At 43.8% G+C, this 15889-nt stretch overlaps 1 protein-coding gene across 5 annotated transcripts in view; it reads right to left on the bottom strand.

Moving 5' to 3' along the window:
• The window catches only part of MPP7 (MAGUK p55 scaffold protein 7), a 238470-nt gene extending 226310 nt beyond the window's left edge, over positions 1 to 12160 (bottom strand). For 4 of the 5 annotated variants that reach the window (XM_015099631.4, XM_060397456.1, XM_060397457.1 and 1 more), the window contains exon 1: positions 11897 to 12160. The gene's annotated coding sequence lies outside the window, so the exon portion shown is untranslated. Of the gene's footprint in view, positions 1 to 11578; positions 11653 to 11896 lie in introns of those variants that run through there. The other variant, XM_060397455.1, reaches the window with a different exon arrangement.
• Between the last annotated feature and the right edge of the window lie 3729 nt (positions 12161 to 15889).

Here is a 15889-nt window from a genome sequence, read left to right as displayed (position 1 = left end):
CCCCAGTCTGTTGAAGTGTTCTGAGGCTTTTGCAAGTCCACAATTAGGCTCAGACAGGAAAATGTCTATTCTGATAAGCAGTCCTGCCATACCAGTCAGTCTGTCCCTGAGGGATATTTTAGGATCCATACACAAAAGAGTACATTTAATTACCCAGCTCGAGAGTCCTCTGGAGATCAGAAACATGGAGAACACCAGAAGCCAATCCAACATCATTCTTTGTCACTTACAAAGTTCAAGACACTGAACCAAAAACACGTTAACAAACCTCAGTGCTTGAACTATGTACACTTTTCCAAGGACACCAACCTGAAACACACAGAAGAGGAAGGTCTGAAGAATCCCACTGCTGACAGCTCTTACTAATCAGGTGCCACGAGGGGTTTCACAAACGTACACAAATATTGATATCATCTTTTGTCATCGAGGTACTAAGTATCGCTCAAGTGATGAGATGGAATGTGGGGAGGGAGGGGTAGCTGAAAACCAGCCCGACCTGAAGCCCAAGGACCTGCTCCACTCACAGCTGGCACCAGCAGGAAGCAGGGTGAAAGCCTGCCAGGAGAGACTGGAAGCACCCTCCCTTTTTCTCTCACCCGAATTCCAACAGACCGTCTACTCCATCTGACTTGCAGCCCAGATAATGTGTCACCTACCGCTTTCGGTTTCTCCTAAGAAACGCCTTACTTTCTATCACCTGTTTCTCAGTATTATAAATTTTTAAGAGGAGGAAATACTGGCATAAATAGAACCCACAGAGCCCAAGCATTGCAATTGGAGAGTAGCCCCGACTTGCCACATCTACAGAAAAGCCCAAGCAGCAACAAGGATCTGGTGCAGCCAAAAATAATAATAAACAAATGATTTTTAAAGGTCAGCTTTTCACCTATTTTACTGCACTGTCAACCCTTTCAAGGCAGGATGCCTTTTACACTTTCAAATCTGGTCTCAGAACACGGTGTAAGATACCTGAACGGATAGTCATACATAATAAATACATCACTGTGGAGGCAAGAGAAGTCTTGGTTTAACTAAAAACAAAAGTCCCTAACAGCACCAAGCAGTGTCTACCATTATTTTTTTTACTTCAAATAAGTTAAGCTACTTTAAGAATACAACAAAAGGACTTTTCTATTCATAGTTTCCTTTGGATTTACTTCTGTAAACCAACACAATTTAGGTTGCTGTTTCAAAGAAAAATGATGAACCCATTTCTTCATCCTGAACCTGCTTGTCTTATAATCTTATAATGTTGAAAACTAATTTTTTAAACCAAATATTTAACCTGCCTTCTATACTAACTATATCTCAAATCATATAATTCCTCTTTATAAAGATATCCTAATAAATTAGAAAGGGAGACAGAATTTAAACATCACCATTTTGCAAACCCCTAATAAAATAAAGGGGTTTCCCAGGAAGAGCAATGATAAAGAAGGTAGGGGACACAAGAGACACGGGTTCAATCCCTGGGTCAAGAAGATCCCCTGAGAAGGAAATGGCAATCTGCTCCAGTACTCTTGCCTGGAAAATTCCATGGAGAGAGGAGCCTGGCGGGCTACAGTCCATGGGATCACAAAGAGCTGGACACAACTGAGTGACGGAGAAATAAAATAATGGACCTAGAGAATGATTATTAATGACTATGAATATTACAAAGAGACAACCAACATTGTCTGAATCCAGCTACAAGTACACCACATCACTGTGAAGCAATATTGTCCCAAAAAATAGACACTGAATCAAATCAAGATCAGGTTACCATTTACAGGAAATAAAAGAACAGAAAAACAGGTTAAACCACACATTAAATTGAAAGCATCAACACAGGTTACTACCTGTTATAACTCTTCTTAATTATGATGATGTCACCAAGCAAATATTTTTTGATACACAGACACAGGACATTTCTTGCAGGTTTCTTTGTGATTATCTCCATCTTAAGAGAGGAAAATCAGCCAAGTAATAGCATGCTTACAGATGTGCTTATGCTGTCAAGAGAGAAAAATGGGCCCCTTCGTACAGGTCTGGAATTGCCAATCTCAGAAATATTTGCTTTCCTAGTGTTACTAAGCTTTCTTTCACTGGGAAAAAATACAGCCCTGCTGAGCCAAGATGTAGCAAGTCCCTGCTTCTAAGAAGATCACTTTGGGAGGAAGAGAAGAGGCTGGATCTGGTTCAGCACCCCAAGGAGACAGAGCAGAATGAGGGGCTGGTGCTCAGCTATGCTGGAGGTCTCAGGAACCAGCTCTTTGCTCTCAGGATCCGGGAACTCTGGGGCTCCTCAAGAACCTTCCAGGACATCCATGACATTAAAAATATGTGACAATGTTAGGAGGCTGTGCCTTTAAATACAATAAATAAAATTTCCTGTTTGAAACTGCAAGCCAGTAAATACTAATAGATACAACCCATGCAAACAAAAACATCCTTAATTTTTAAGAGTGTGAAGTATACTGGGACCAAAGGTCTGAAAACTGCAGTTGTGAGAACTGAGGTCAAGGTCATGCATCTTCAAAGGAGCTATCAGAGGTGACTTTGATTTCTCCTTCAAAGGAAGCACCAAAAGTTGGCAGCCCAGCAGGAGCAAGTGGACAGAGCACTTTTAACTCCACAGGGTTACAAGTCAAGATAGTGAAAATGAGCAGGGGACTGGCATCCAGGGTCCCGGGAACGTTATGCGTCTTCACCCAAGTGCTGGTTACACAGTGTGTCTGCTTTGTGAAAATTCAGTGACCTGCACACTTAGGACAGTTGCATTACATCTTTCTAGGTACCTGGTGTATGCATTTCTCTAGGTATATCTTATACTTGAGCAAATGTTTTAAAATTCACAGTTTAAGATGCAGAACAACTTCCAGTTTGTTATAAGGGGAGTCATTACATACAGCTTACTTTGGAAGAGCCTGATGAAAATAATCAAATATTTAACTTAAAAATTTTAATTTAAAAGCCTCAAGACAGACAACCGTAACTTTTCTGGGTTAAGAAGAGCTATATACCATCTAGGTTGGCTTCCTTGCCAAGATCAGGAAGAGAATTCTGTGCTTATCTCTTGCGTTTTTTAAACCACAACAATGAAGTCACAATTTCTTAATGAAATCAAATACAACTGTAAAAAATGAAATCTCCCGACTAAAGGCAAAGTTCAGTTCAGTTCAGTCGCTCAGTCGTGTCCGACTCTTTGCAACCCCATGAATCGCAGCACGCCAGGCCTCCCTGTCCATCACCAACTCCTGGAGTTCACTCAGACTCACCTCCATCGAGTCAGTGATGCCATCCAGCCATCTCATCCTCGGTCGTCCCCTTCTCCTCCTGCCCCCAATCCCTCCCCGCATCAGAGTCTTTTCCAAAGAGTCAACTCTTCGCATGAGGTGGCCAAAGTACTGGAGCTTCAGCTTTAGCATCATTCCTTGCAAAGAAATCCCAGGGCTGATCTCCTTCAGAATGGACTGGTTGCATCTGCTTGCAGTCCAAGGGACTCTCAAGAGTCTTCTCCAACACCACAGCTCAAAAGCATCAATTCTTCACAGTCCAACTCTCACATCCATACATGACTGCAGGAAAAACCATAGCCTTGACTAGATGGACCTTAGTCGGCAAAGTAATGTCTCTGCTTTTGAATATACTATCTAGGTTGGTCAAAACTAAGGCGGAATTCACCCTAGGGTGTTAAAGCGATCAAGTGGCCTCTATCTCTGCTAATCTTCACTCATCACCACAAGTCTAGACAAATGTAGTGAAGAGACCAAACACGAAGCAAGGTGGTGAGACGTGGAAGGAAAAGACACACGGCCATTATGTAAAGATGAAATAATCACCTTCATAGAACACCCAAAAGAAAAAGTAGCCATTAAAATACAACAGACTCAGCACAATTGCTACGCCCACAGAAAAGGTTAAATATAGACAGGTTAGCTAACTGACTTACATCAATATATACAGACACATCTGTATCAATAGGATTCCCTCCACAAGGGAGAAAAAATGGGGAGAATAGGAGTCAAAAGTGTCATTCACATATAAACGAAAACTGATATACCTAGGAATTAATCCAACAAAGAAGACATAGAACATGGAGAAGGGAAAACTGTATTGAAAAACCATAGCTATCTTTTCCTCTTTTCTTTCTAATTAGAGTACAGCTGCTTTACAATGTTGTGCTGGTTTCTGCCGTGCCACGTGAATCAGCCCTAAGTACACCTGTGTACCCTCCTTGCTGAGCCTCCTTCCACCCCTTCCCACCCCTCTAGGCTGTCACAGAGCACCAGGCTGAGCTCCTTGTTTTACACAGCAGTTTCCCACCAGCCATCTAATGTACACATATGTCAATGGTACTCTCTGTGTGTCTCTATTATTGCACTGCAAATAGGTATCTTCGATACATGGTTTTAACCATGGCTCTAGGTCAGTATCACCAGAGGCCCTTTTTAAAAATTCAACTGCAGGAGCTCCACTCCCTAAAAGATTCAGTTAATCTGGGATAAACAGGCATGTCTTTTTTTAAAAACTATCCAGTTAATTCTAACATAAAGCCAGAGTTGAAAACCACCAGCTTAAATAATTTTGAAGACGCAGAGATGGGACTCGCTTCCACACAGCAAAATACGTAAATAAGTTGTAATCAGTTAAGTTCAGTCGCTCAGTCGTGTCCGACTCTTTGCGACCCCATGAATCTCAGTACACCAGGCCTCCCTGTCCATCACCATCTCCCGGATTTCACTCAGACTCACGCCCATCGAGTCTGTGATGCCATCCGGCCATCTCATCCTCATTCGTCCCCTTCTCCTCCTGCCCTCAATCCCTCCCAGCATCAGAGTCTTTTCCAGTGAGTCAACTCTTCGCATGAGGTGGCCAAAGTACTGGACCTTTAGCATCATTCCTACCAAAGAAATCCCAGGGCTGATCTCCTTCAGAATGGACTGGTTGGATCTCCTTGCAGTCCAAGGGACTCTCAAGAGTCTTCTCCAACACCACGGTTCAAAAGCATAAGTTGTAATAGCGAAAATAAAAACAAAAACCAGTGTGGAACTGGAACAAACTAGAAAGCCACCTTTGTTAACTAAGAATGGAGAAATATTTCCTAAACAAGACCCGGAAGGTGGAATAAATGGATGGATCAAATTGTAACAAAAATTAACATTCTGTTCAATAAAAAAATGACAGGCAAAAAAAAAACTAAGAAAATATTTGCACCGTTTAAAATCTAATAAGAGATTAACATCAAGAATATAAAAAAAAAAAGAAAAAAAAACCTTCTGTAAATTAAGGCTGAAACATGTGAAGATAAAGAAACCCAACACAAAGAACATGTCAATGCCAATTCGCAAAAGGCAAAACCCACACACCTAAGAAGCATCTGACAGGATACTTAACTGTACTAGTAAACAGAGAATTGCCAATAAGAACAGTAACATATGTGCTCAAGATTGTTCCATCTGTGGCATCAGATTGGAAAAAATCATAAGGTCAGAAATGATCAAATGTTAGCAAGAATGCGGGGAGTAGGAGCAAGCCACAGCCAGCCCAGGTAATAACGTGGCAGAACTCAATGAAATTACATTTATGCCCAGGAGAGAGTGCTGATGTGGGGAGGGGGAAAACACAATAAAATAACATGAGTGGCTCTGCCTGGACCAGTGTTGATAGTAGGCCAGTAACTCCAGTCTGCACCCTCAACTGGGGAGGGTCCCAGTCCCGACCACCTCATACACCCCATCACAGTATGTAGTAAGTCCCCACACACTAGACACTGCGCCCCACGTTGGGGACACAGCTGAAGACCAGATCCCTACCCTCAGAGCTGACATCCAATAAAGGAAACGTAAAGAGGAAACAGATAAAATTACAGTAAGCATGTGACAACTGCTACAACGGAAATAAACGGTTGACTGTGCCAGGAACTGATGGCATGCGGGGCTGGGGAAGGGGGGAATGTCCGCCAGAGAGAGGTGGGCTCTTGGTGATGGGGGGGGGGGGGGGGGTGGCAGTGGTGAGGGAGGGAGCCAGGTGTCCAGCAGCTGGGGTGGGACCTCCATGAATGCCTTCAGGGCAACAAGGGCAGTCACCCCTCCCCAGGGGAGCCTGCAGGTATTCAAAAGATGACTTCCTTCCTGCAATGAATGCCCAAAAGCCACCTCTAAGACTCCTGCTCTATAAAGTGTGGACTACGATGATTATAGCTAAACTCCAGTATATTCCTACCAAAGAGTTCAATCTTTTAAGGCAGGGGAAAGAAACATACTACCAACATAAATATTCTACGTCCCTAAAAAAGGTTTCTTGAAACTTACTAGGATCCACAAACAGCTCCTTCATTCATTAAACAGAAGTCAAGCACTCATATATCTCTCCCACAGCACACTGCAGGGAAATGAGGATAAATGTAAATGCTTCTGTCCTTAAGGAACATACTTCAACATAAAAGATTCAGGATCCTATGTATTTCATTCACTAATTGATTTGTATGACTAAAGGCCAGCGTTTACAGCATGCTTATAACCCTCCAGGCACTGCTGTATATGAGTTTTTACGTACATTCAAGGTCATGTGATACTCCCAACATCATAATACTACATTATTTCCATTTTAGAAATGAAAACCAGAGGTAAGAAATTTGCCTGTTGTCAAAGATAGTACTAAGTAGCAGAGCAGAGATTCAAAGGCAGATCTTTCAAAAGTCAAAGTCTGGGTTCTTCACCACTACATTTACATTCCCCCTGGAATCATGTCAGTGGATTTCGAAGTGCGGTCCTGGACCAGAAGCATCGCCAGCCATCACCCTGGAGCTTATTAGCAATACGTATATTGCAGGGCCTATTCCCAAACCTGAGAACTTAGAAAATATGAGAATGAAGCAGCCGCTGGAATTTTAACAATCCCTCCCCGCAGTGATTCTGAGACATGGTAAAGTTTGAGAACCTCAGCTTAAAGTTTTTATACTCAACTTTGTATATGTTAAAAATGAAATGATATCATTTTGAAAATTCCAAAATAAGAAATTTTGATCCTATTTAAAAATACTCTAAACAGATCAAAATTATATTAATTCCTCTCCTCACTGCCCACAGCCCAACATCTCCTCCCCCTAAACACTGTACCCTGATGAAATCGTCTAAAAAACAGTCAACTCTTATGGGCCCTACTAGGAACTAAATTCAAAACATGGAAAGAGCACAGAGGTCGAAAAAGAATCTTCTCAAGTCAAATCACAAGCCATATTAGGAAGAGAAGAAAAAATGGTTTCTATATCAGCTGTAGAAACTTCCTAAGTCTTGGTCCATGGCTCCATAAACGATTTTATCTTTGGCTCAACTCCAAATTTTCACAACATCATTTCCACAAACTTCCAAGTGCCAGAAAAAGAAGTTATAACTCTCAGAAGTATTCGATTCTCAAGATTCAAACTGCTTTAAGTACACATACAGAGACATTGTCTTGCAAAGAGCAAGTTTTTAATCCTGAGTAAAGCTGATCAGACTTTTGCCATATGTACACAAACACGTGTACTTGCTGAGTCGTATTTGACTCTTTGTGACCCCATGGACTGCAACCCACCAAACTCTTCTCTCTATGGAATTTTCCAGGCAATAATACTGGAGCCGGTTGCCATTTCCTCCTCCAGGGGCTCTTCCTGACCCAAGGATCAAACCCGCATCTCCTGTGTCTCCTTCATTGGCAGGCAATTCTTTACCACTGAACCACCTGGGAAGCCCCTTTTCTGGTATACACACACAAACTACAGCAAAAGTGCTATGCTTCTGCTGATAAGTCACTTCAGTAGTGTCTGACTCTGTGAGACCCCATAGACAGCCCGCTGTCCCTGGGATTCTCCAGGCAAGAACACTGGAGTGGGTTGCCATTTCCTTCTCCAATGCATGAAAGTGAAAAGTGAAAGTGAAATCACTCAGTCTTTTCTGACTCTTTGAGACCCTATGGACTGCAGCCTACCAGGCTCCTCCATCCATGGGATTTTCCAGGCAAGAGTACTGGAGTGGGGTGCCATTGCCTTCTCCATATTCAAGGCTACTTATTTCTAATAAAGCCTGTTTCTAGAGGGAGTAAAAGAACATTATCAAAAGTAAGTATATTGAAGGAGGGAGGAGAAGGGGATGACAAAGGATGAGATGGTTGGATAGCATCACTGACTCAATTGACACAAGTCTGAATAAACTCTGGGAATTGGTGATGGACTGGGAGGCCTGGCATGCTGCAGTCCATGGGGTCGCAAAGAGTCGGACACAACTGAGTGACTGAACTGAACCATAATTTTAGAACCTAACATATGCCAAATAACTCTTTTAAGCTGTTCACTTGCATACAAAAGTCATTCATTTTACCAACTTCAGGATTCTGCTTATTTTACATAATTTTGTGGCCCAAGCCTGGCCCTGGGACCGCTATAAACACGACTGAGAATACTCAGACTTGCTTCTGTGGGCTCAGGTACAGAGAACTCCAGGAAGCCCACGCTCGGGCAGCTTTCTCATCTCCCCGCTTGCTTACAACCACCCACCCTTCGTGCCCCAGCCCACACTCTCCCAAGAGCTGGCAGCTCTGCCAGGAGCTTCCCTCCTAGAAGGAGCGTCACCAACTTATTTCCTCTTCCCAAAGCTCCATCAAATCCCCTGAGGACCAGAACTACTTCCAAGAAATTATACCAAATTACCAAAGCTCTCCTGCCCACGTAAAGTCAGCAGAACTGAATTATACAGACACATAGCACCCGCCAAACACCTTCCCACCTGAGTGCTCATCTTGCCTTTTAAAAGTCCAGTGTTTTCTGCAGCACCTCACAAAATGCAATCACCCTAACTAGTCCTTCTCCACTGTCATTTCTATACCTGGTGTGGCATTATCAAAGCAGCAGCTATGTTTTCTCATCTCCCTCCTGTAACAATTAGTGAGCAGCAATTAACCAGTAACTAACTAGCAAGCCAACAGTTCCTGCCTTCCAGGAGAGAAAGCTCCTCTCTTTCCTACTTGAAGCTGATAATCATGCTTTTCTAAAAGAATAGAAAGATTTATTAAGTGAGCATTCAAGGAAAAAGCAAAAAAAAAAAACAATTTTACACACCTGGAAAAAACTGTTTACGTGTTTGTTCATAGGAGGCATAAAACCACACTCAAATAGCTCATCATAGTTCACATAAGATTCAAACAAAACACAAACCATTAAAAACAAACAGGTTCAAGTGTACAGAAATAAAGACCAATAAATTGACACTGTTCCAGGTACCTGTCTACAGCAAGAACCAGTTTTCTCACAGGTTATTTCTAAAATTACTAACAGCTTCCTTTACTTTAAATTCAGCTGCCATGTCCTTCCAATTAATCTCATTTAATAAAGCTGACTTAAATCACTCATTGCAATTCTGTCGGAACTTCAGTGATGACAGCTGTTGTACGTTTGTATCTTTGTCAGTGAAATGCTTATTTAAAAAAAAACCTGAAATCTGCATTAAATAGCACCCGGTGCACCATCTAGTGGAAGTACTGTAATGTTGTAATTAAATCTTTTTTGAAGGGTAGAACCCCTTCACATCACAGGAGGGCTATGATCCCTAGGTAAGAATACAGGTAAATACCCTACAAGGCTTCCCTGGTGGCTCGGCGGTAAAGAATCCGCCTGCAATGCAAGACAGTAGGGTTCAGTCCCTGGGTTGGAAAGATTCCCTGGAGAAGGAAATGGTAACCAAACCCAGTGTTCTTGAATGGAAAATCCCACGGACAGAGGAACCTGGCAGGCTACAGTTCATGAGATCACAAAGAGTCGGACACAACTTAGCGACTAAACCACCACCACTCTGCAAACAGAATAAATCTTCTTCCAACTTCCCACATCACAATGCAAGAGATGCTCATCAAAAGAAAGCTCACTTTCTGTGCAAATCAGCAGATAAAGGTTTCTGTATGCAATGTTCTGCTTGGGTGCTAGAAATTTTAATTTGACCAAAAGAGTAAAAATTAAGCAAAGACACTGAGTGCAAAAAAGAACAAATGAGTAAACAGAATCAGAACTGGACTAACAAGGCCTGTGTGAAGGATGCTTTAGTTGACAAGTTATTTCAAAATGTACATGTTCCACCCAGCAGAGCACCTGCCATGAATACAAGGGGTTACTTCATGATCAAATAGTTCCATTCAGTAATAAATAATGCATTTCCATGGTCCTGATGACTAATAAATTTAACATAACCTAACAACTCCCTAGGATTCCGCACGCCTTGGCATTATTCAAGGAGTCCCTCCCATCCATCCAACTAAACCTACTTGTGATTAATCCTCAAATTCCCTTGTGTTACTCTGATCAAAGGATGGAGGATTTTACATGTTTGACACTTCTAAATTTATAGCAAAAACTTCCTGCAAAAAAAAAATCATAACCAAAATGTATTACCCTTCATTCTTATTTCCCTTATGATTAATTCAACTGAATTCAGAACACACTACTCAAGCCCAATGCTAAGCCAGAGATGCAAACAGAAAACATTTTCTAATGTGGAAAACCTCCCAAAACTTAAAATAGAGATTTTTCACTAGGTTAAAATAGACGTGGCACCTCTAGGTTTTCTTGCCTGTGTGAAAAACGACCTTTCTGGTGAAATTCAAACTATCTTAGCAACCTAGAAGAAAAAAAAGTCTAAGAGAATATTTCACTTGGAAATAACCATCTCTACCTCTGACTGGTGTTCATGTGAATCAAACCTGCACGCAGAAGCTTGATTGACAGCAAGAATCTTCCTGGATCCTGCATTAAACCCCTTAACAGGTGTATAAGAGCACAAGTCAAGTGATCTGGGGCAGAATTCCCTTCATCTTTAGGGCCTTAAGTTTATGTACCTGCATCTGGAGAGTTAAGCGGATGCTGATATTGATGGAGTGCGGTGAGCTGCTCAATTAAAAGACCTCAATGCAGTGCACCTGGAAGGGAGGACCGTTGCGAGAGTCCTCCCTGTGCCATTTCTACTCAAACTAGTGACCTTCATTTCACTTGTGAACAAATGGAAAGTGAGAAAAGGCTTAAGCACGTCAGAGAAAAGGTAACATCGATCAAGGTGCTTCATTAGAGGTGAATCACATCATTGCAGTCAACTGCTTATTTGTCTGCAGAGTACTACTGCCTGGGTAGCAGGTGCAGCCCCCTAAAACCTAAAGCCCAGAGACTATGTTTAGAAAGGCTTTTTTATTATTATAATTATTCGAATGCTAACGTTTAAAGAAATAAGAATCGCAATTCAACACCCACCCACGGAGAGAGGCAAAAAAAAAAAAAAAAATCCCACCCCCACCATCTTCCACACCAGCTCAGCATCCTTGCCTCACCCCAACCGCCCGGCCCCCACTGCAGCCTAGACAAAGGTGAGTCACACTGCTGGGTCTGCTTGTCACGGAGGAAAAAGCCCCAAGTAAGTTCACGTTAGAGGCTACTTTGAATTTCAAAATAATAAATAAGAAGTAAATCGTGTGCCTGGGTAAGCGCAGTGCAAAGCTCCGTTTCCAGGAATGTGTAACTCACACCATCTAAGTGCAGATACCTTTCTCGCTTAAAAAAATAAAAAGCCGCGGGGCTGCTCACCGCTTATCAGCAGGTCCTTCTCCCCGGAGCCCGGCTGACTCAACTCCGTGTTTCCCTCCACCTGCACATCCCCCGCCCCGCCGGCCCGGCCGCCGCCCCGAGTCCCGCCGCGTCCGGGACTCCGGGGGTCCCGCCCCCACCGCCTGCCAGGTGCAGCGGCCGCGGATCCCGGCGGAGGCGCCCGAGGCGGGCGGGAGTCTCTGGGAGACGCGGCCCGATCGGCCCGTGGCTGCGGCGGGAGAGCAGGGAGCTGGCCCGCCGCCCGACCCGCGCTCGGGCTCGGGCTCGGACACGCGCTGCAGCCCTGGCGCCCCTTACCTGCTCCGAGCGGCCGTGGCCGCGGTAGGAGCGCTCTCTCAGGCGTCGGCAGCCCGGGACCGAAGTACGGAGGCTGCGGCCGTGGCCACCACTAAGGACAATCAGCAGCCTGCGGGTTTCGGCACCGCGACGGCAGGCGCAGGACTCAGGAGCCGGGAACCCGGCCCCCCCACCCCGGCTCCAGCCGCGAGTCACCGCCTTGGCCCCCGCCCGCAGAGGGGCGGGGCCACAGCCGGAGGGGCGGGGTATGAAAGCTCCGCCCACGGGGCGAGAGCACGGCGGGTGCCGTATAAGAGGCGCCTGGTGATTGGTTGCGATAGAAGTGGGTGTCTCCATTTGGAGACAGGCTCACCAGGAGCGCTTCTCTCATTGGTCAGTACGGGAAAACAAAGCTGAGTCCTGATTGGTGGCAGCCCTGTAACTTCTCTCCCTCTATGCCAATCATGGAAGCTCCGCCTCCTCCCGCTCCACTCGGCTCCCAGGTGGCTGCGGAACTCGCGGTCTTCTGCAAGAGGTACCTCCTTGAAAGGAACTCGGGGTACCCAGGTTCCTTTGCTGAAAGCGAGCTTCCTTGTTCCACCGAGAGTCTTTGATTTCCATATGAACTTGGTAAATAACAGCTAATCTTCAGCATCGCCTGGATTTAGAGCGATCTCTTGGGTATTTGTTTTTAATGCTGCATAAGATTTAGGAGGAAATTGACATGCAAAGAAAAGGCGTGCAGTGTTTTCACCCTTGGCAAGATTATGCTGGAGTGGTTTTTTAATTACCTTTCCCTGTTCCGTATTAACGTGTAATTACTTTTATAATTAGAAAAAAATTAATAGAAAATGAATAAGGTGCAGAGAATGGTAAAGGCAAACTTTGACGGTATCCGGGGGCTAATACTTCCACAAGAGAAGAAAATAAACGCAACACCTGATGGCCATCAAAAATGTATAATACAATCTGGTATCGGCCCCCTTCAGTTGTCTTATAGAATTTGACAAATACCCTTTCCGTATAACTACTATTTACCCAACACACAGTGTACAATGAATTACACTGTAAACAGATTTATAGCAAGAACTGAGAATCCAAAGTACAAAATAAAGCTTTACTCAAAAAAAGTAGGCTACCGAAAGAAATTTAGAAGATAAATTGGAAAAGTCAGGTAATGGAGGGAACTTAAGAAAGAGAGGAATGACAACCCTCAGGGATGAGAGAACTTTGAAGACTGAAGGCAGAGGGGGGTGGAGGGAGTGGAGATGAAGACCAGTGACCTGAAATTAGAGTCATCTGAGCTCTCAGACTTCATCAGCCCCTGCAGAAAGGCAGTGAAGCGGCTCTCACCCGGAGACCACGCTTGCTTAACACTCTAGCCGCTTTCCTCTTCTGTTTGTTCTCTCTGTCATTCCCACGAGGTTCTGAAATAGGCTATTTGAAGTGAAGCACTTCATCCAAAGGGCTTCCCAGGTGGCTCAGTGGTAAAGAATCTGCCTGCCAATGCAGGAGACAGAAGATGGATGGGTAATGCCAAGCCACTCCATTATTCTTGCCTGGAAAATCCCATGGACAGAGGAGCATGGCTGGCTACAGTCCATAGGGTCGTAAAGAGTGGGATACCACTGAACACACACCCACACTTCATCCAACAACTCCGCAAATTTTATAGTATTGAGAAGAAATGGAGTGCGACAAAAGTCGAACAAAAGGAAAGAATGTTAGGATAAACATGAACTGAAAGAGACATTAGGACAGGAGTCCTAATACAAAGAATGAGACCAACCTTTTTTTCTGGCATTTCCAGAGAATAAAGCTCTTTGGAGGACACAGTAACCTCATTACCTACAAAGATGTTTCTTTACAAAACTCTTGTAATAAAAGGAATTCTAAATGATAGTCTGAAAATGAGTCCCAGAGTATTCTGAGAAGCTAACTTACTGTTGAGATCTAGTTATGTTTAAAAGGAGAAAGAGGGTGGGCAGAGAAGGGATTAAATTGCTTAGTATGAATACATTGGGGGGAAAACTTTCCAAAAAGTGTATTCCACAATAAAACCTAAGATTCTGTCACTAAAATTCTTTCTTTGGGATTAAATAATTAATATCAGTTCAGTTCCGTTCAGTCGCTCAGTCGTGTTTGACTTTTTGTGACCCCATGAATCGCAGCATGCCAGGCCTCTCTGTCCATCACCAACTCCCAGAGTTCACTCAAACTAACGTCCATCGAGTCAGTGATGCCATCCAGCCATCTCATCCTCTGTCATCCCCTTCTCCTCCTGCCCCCAATCCCTCCCAGCATCAGAGTCTTTTCCAGTGAGTCAGCTCTTCGCATGAGGTGGCCAAAGTACTGGAGCTTCAGCTTTAGCATCATCCCATCCAAAGAAATCCCAGGGTTGATCTCCTTCAGAATGGACTGGTTGGATCTCCTTGCAGTCCAAGGGACTCTCAAGGGTCTTCTCCAACAACACAATTCAAAAGCATCAATTCTTCAGCGCTCAGCCTTCTTCACAGTCCAACTCTCACATCCATACGTGACCACTGGAAAAACCATAGCCGTGACTAGATGGACCTTTGTTGGCAAAGTAATGTCTCTGCTTTTCAACATGCTATCTAGTTTGGTCATAATTTTTGATTATTCTTTTATTCACTAACTCACCAAACAGGTAATCAATATGAATTACCAAGTATTAGTTCCTGCCATGGACTGGCACTCTGCTAAGTATAGTCTTGAACAAGACAATATGGAAGCTATTCATCAGCCAGGGAATGCAGATAACGAACCACTGAACAGATGAAGTTACAGAGAGGGACCAGAGCAAAGAAGAAAACAGAGACTTGAGAGATGAAGGAGTGACTTTAATTTGGGAAAGGAGAGAGAAATACTCTAAGGCGAAATGCTGTACAAGAAATGATAACATTTGTGTTGCCACCTAAATAAGAAACCCCATCTCTGCAAAGTTCTAAGACTATGGCCTTCCTGGTGGGGGAAACAGCAGGGCAGAGGCCCTAAGCAAGGAAGAGAAGTGACATGCTGAAGGAACAGAAAGAAGGCCAGGTGAATAGTCTGGTCAGGAAGGGTGGAGGTACCTGGCAGGGCAGAGAGGGCAGCATGGTCTGGGAGGCAATAATTAGAAGTCTTTATTCTGTTGCATGGATTCCTGATATTTTTTTCTTTCTCTCTTTTTTTTTTTTTCCTGTCGTTGTTTTTGTGTTTTTGCATTCCCGATACTTGGATCAATACTTCAAGCATTCATTGAAATGTAGGCCTTCTCTCCATTTCCCCATGTGGGCCATGTTCTTTCAGAGAGGGGCAAAGGAGACTTCTTTCTATTTAGTTGCTAATGTTGGAATAAAATCATTAAGTGCTTCAATAGGCATTCATTCACTAAGTCAGTCTATCAGACAAATCTATGAAGAACATACTGTTTGCCAAGACAGGCTGGGCATAAGACAAAGACCCTGGTGGATCCACCAGCAAACAAGTTTTGTACCGATGATAAGGAGACCAAGGGAGCTGTGGGAACAGAATCCTGAAGGTTCTGAGGACATGATCGTGAAGGAAATGAGGAGTCACTGAATCAGGAGTCATCCCAGTGAAGAGGGACAAGGTTCTAGATCCAGGGAGCAACAGGCAGGAAGAAGAGACTCTAATGTGAAGCCTTAGAGACCGTTGCGTAAAAAATCAGTTCTCTGCACCTCACAGGCTGGCCTTGCATGGATGGCCCCAGAGGTGGAAAGAAGAATACGATGAGTTAAAAGCTTCAGAAGGCAAGGGAGCTGACAGGGTATGAGAATTAATAGACTGATCGCTATTTCACATCATCTCCTTCATTTCTTCAACAAAAGTCATTAAAGATAGTGGACACCCACTTGTCACTATGATGTTCTCTTTTGGGATAGTAATGGGTTAAGAGTGCTAATCCCATTTACCAGAATTAGGACGGAGCTGAAGCCCTTGAGGCAGAGATCCGTGCTTCTAGTTGCAGCCGTTCCCTGTGCTGGTTGGCAT

This window comes from Ovis aries, chromosome 13, assembly GCF_016772045.2.
Source record: "Ovis aries strain OAR_USU_Benz2616 breed Rambouillet chromosome 13, ARS-UI_Ramb_v3.0, whole genome shotgun sequence".
Taxonomy (NCBI): Eukaryota; Metazoa; Chordata; class Mammalia; order Artiodactyla; family Bovidae; genus Ovis; species Ovis aries.
The sequence above is the reverse complement of the archived record's forward strand: the minus strand, read 5'-3'. Positions and strand labels throughout refer to the sequence as shown.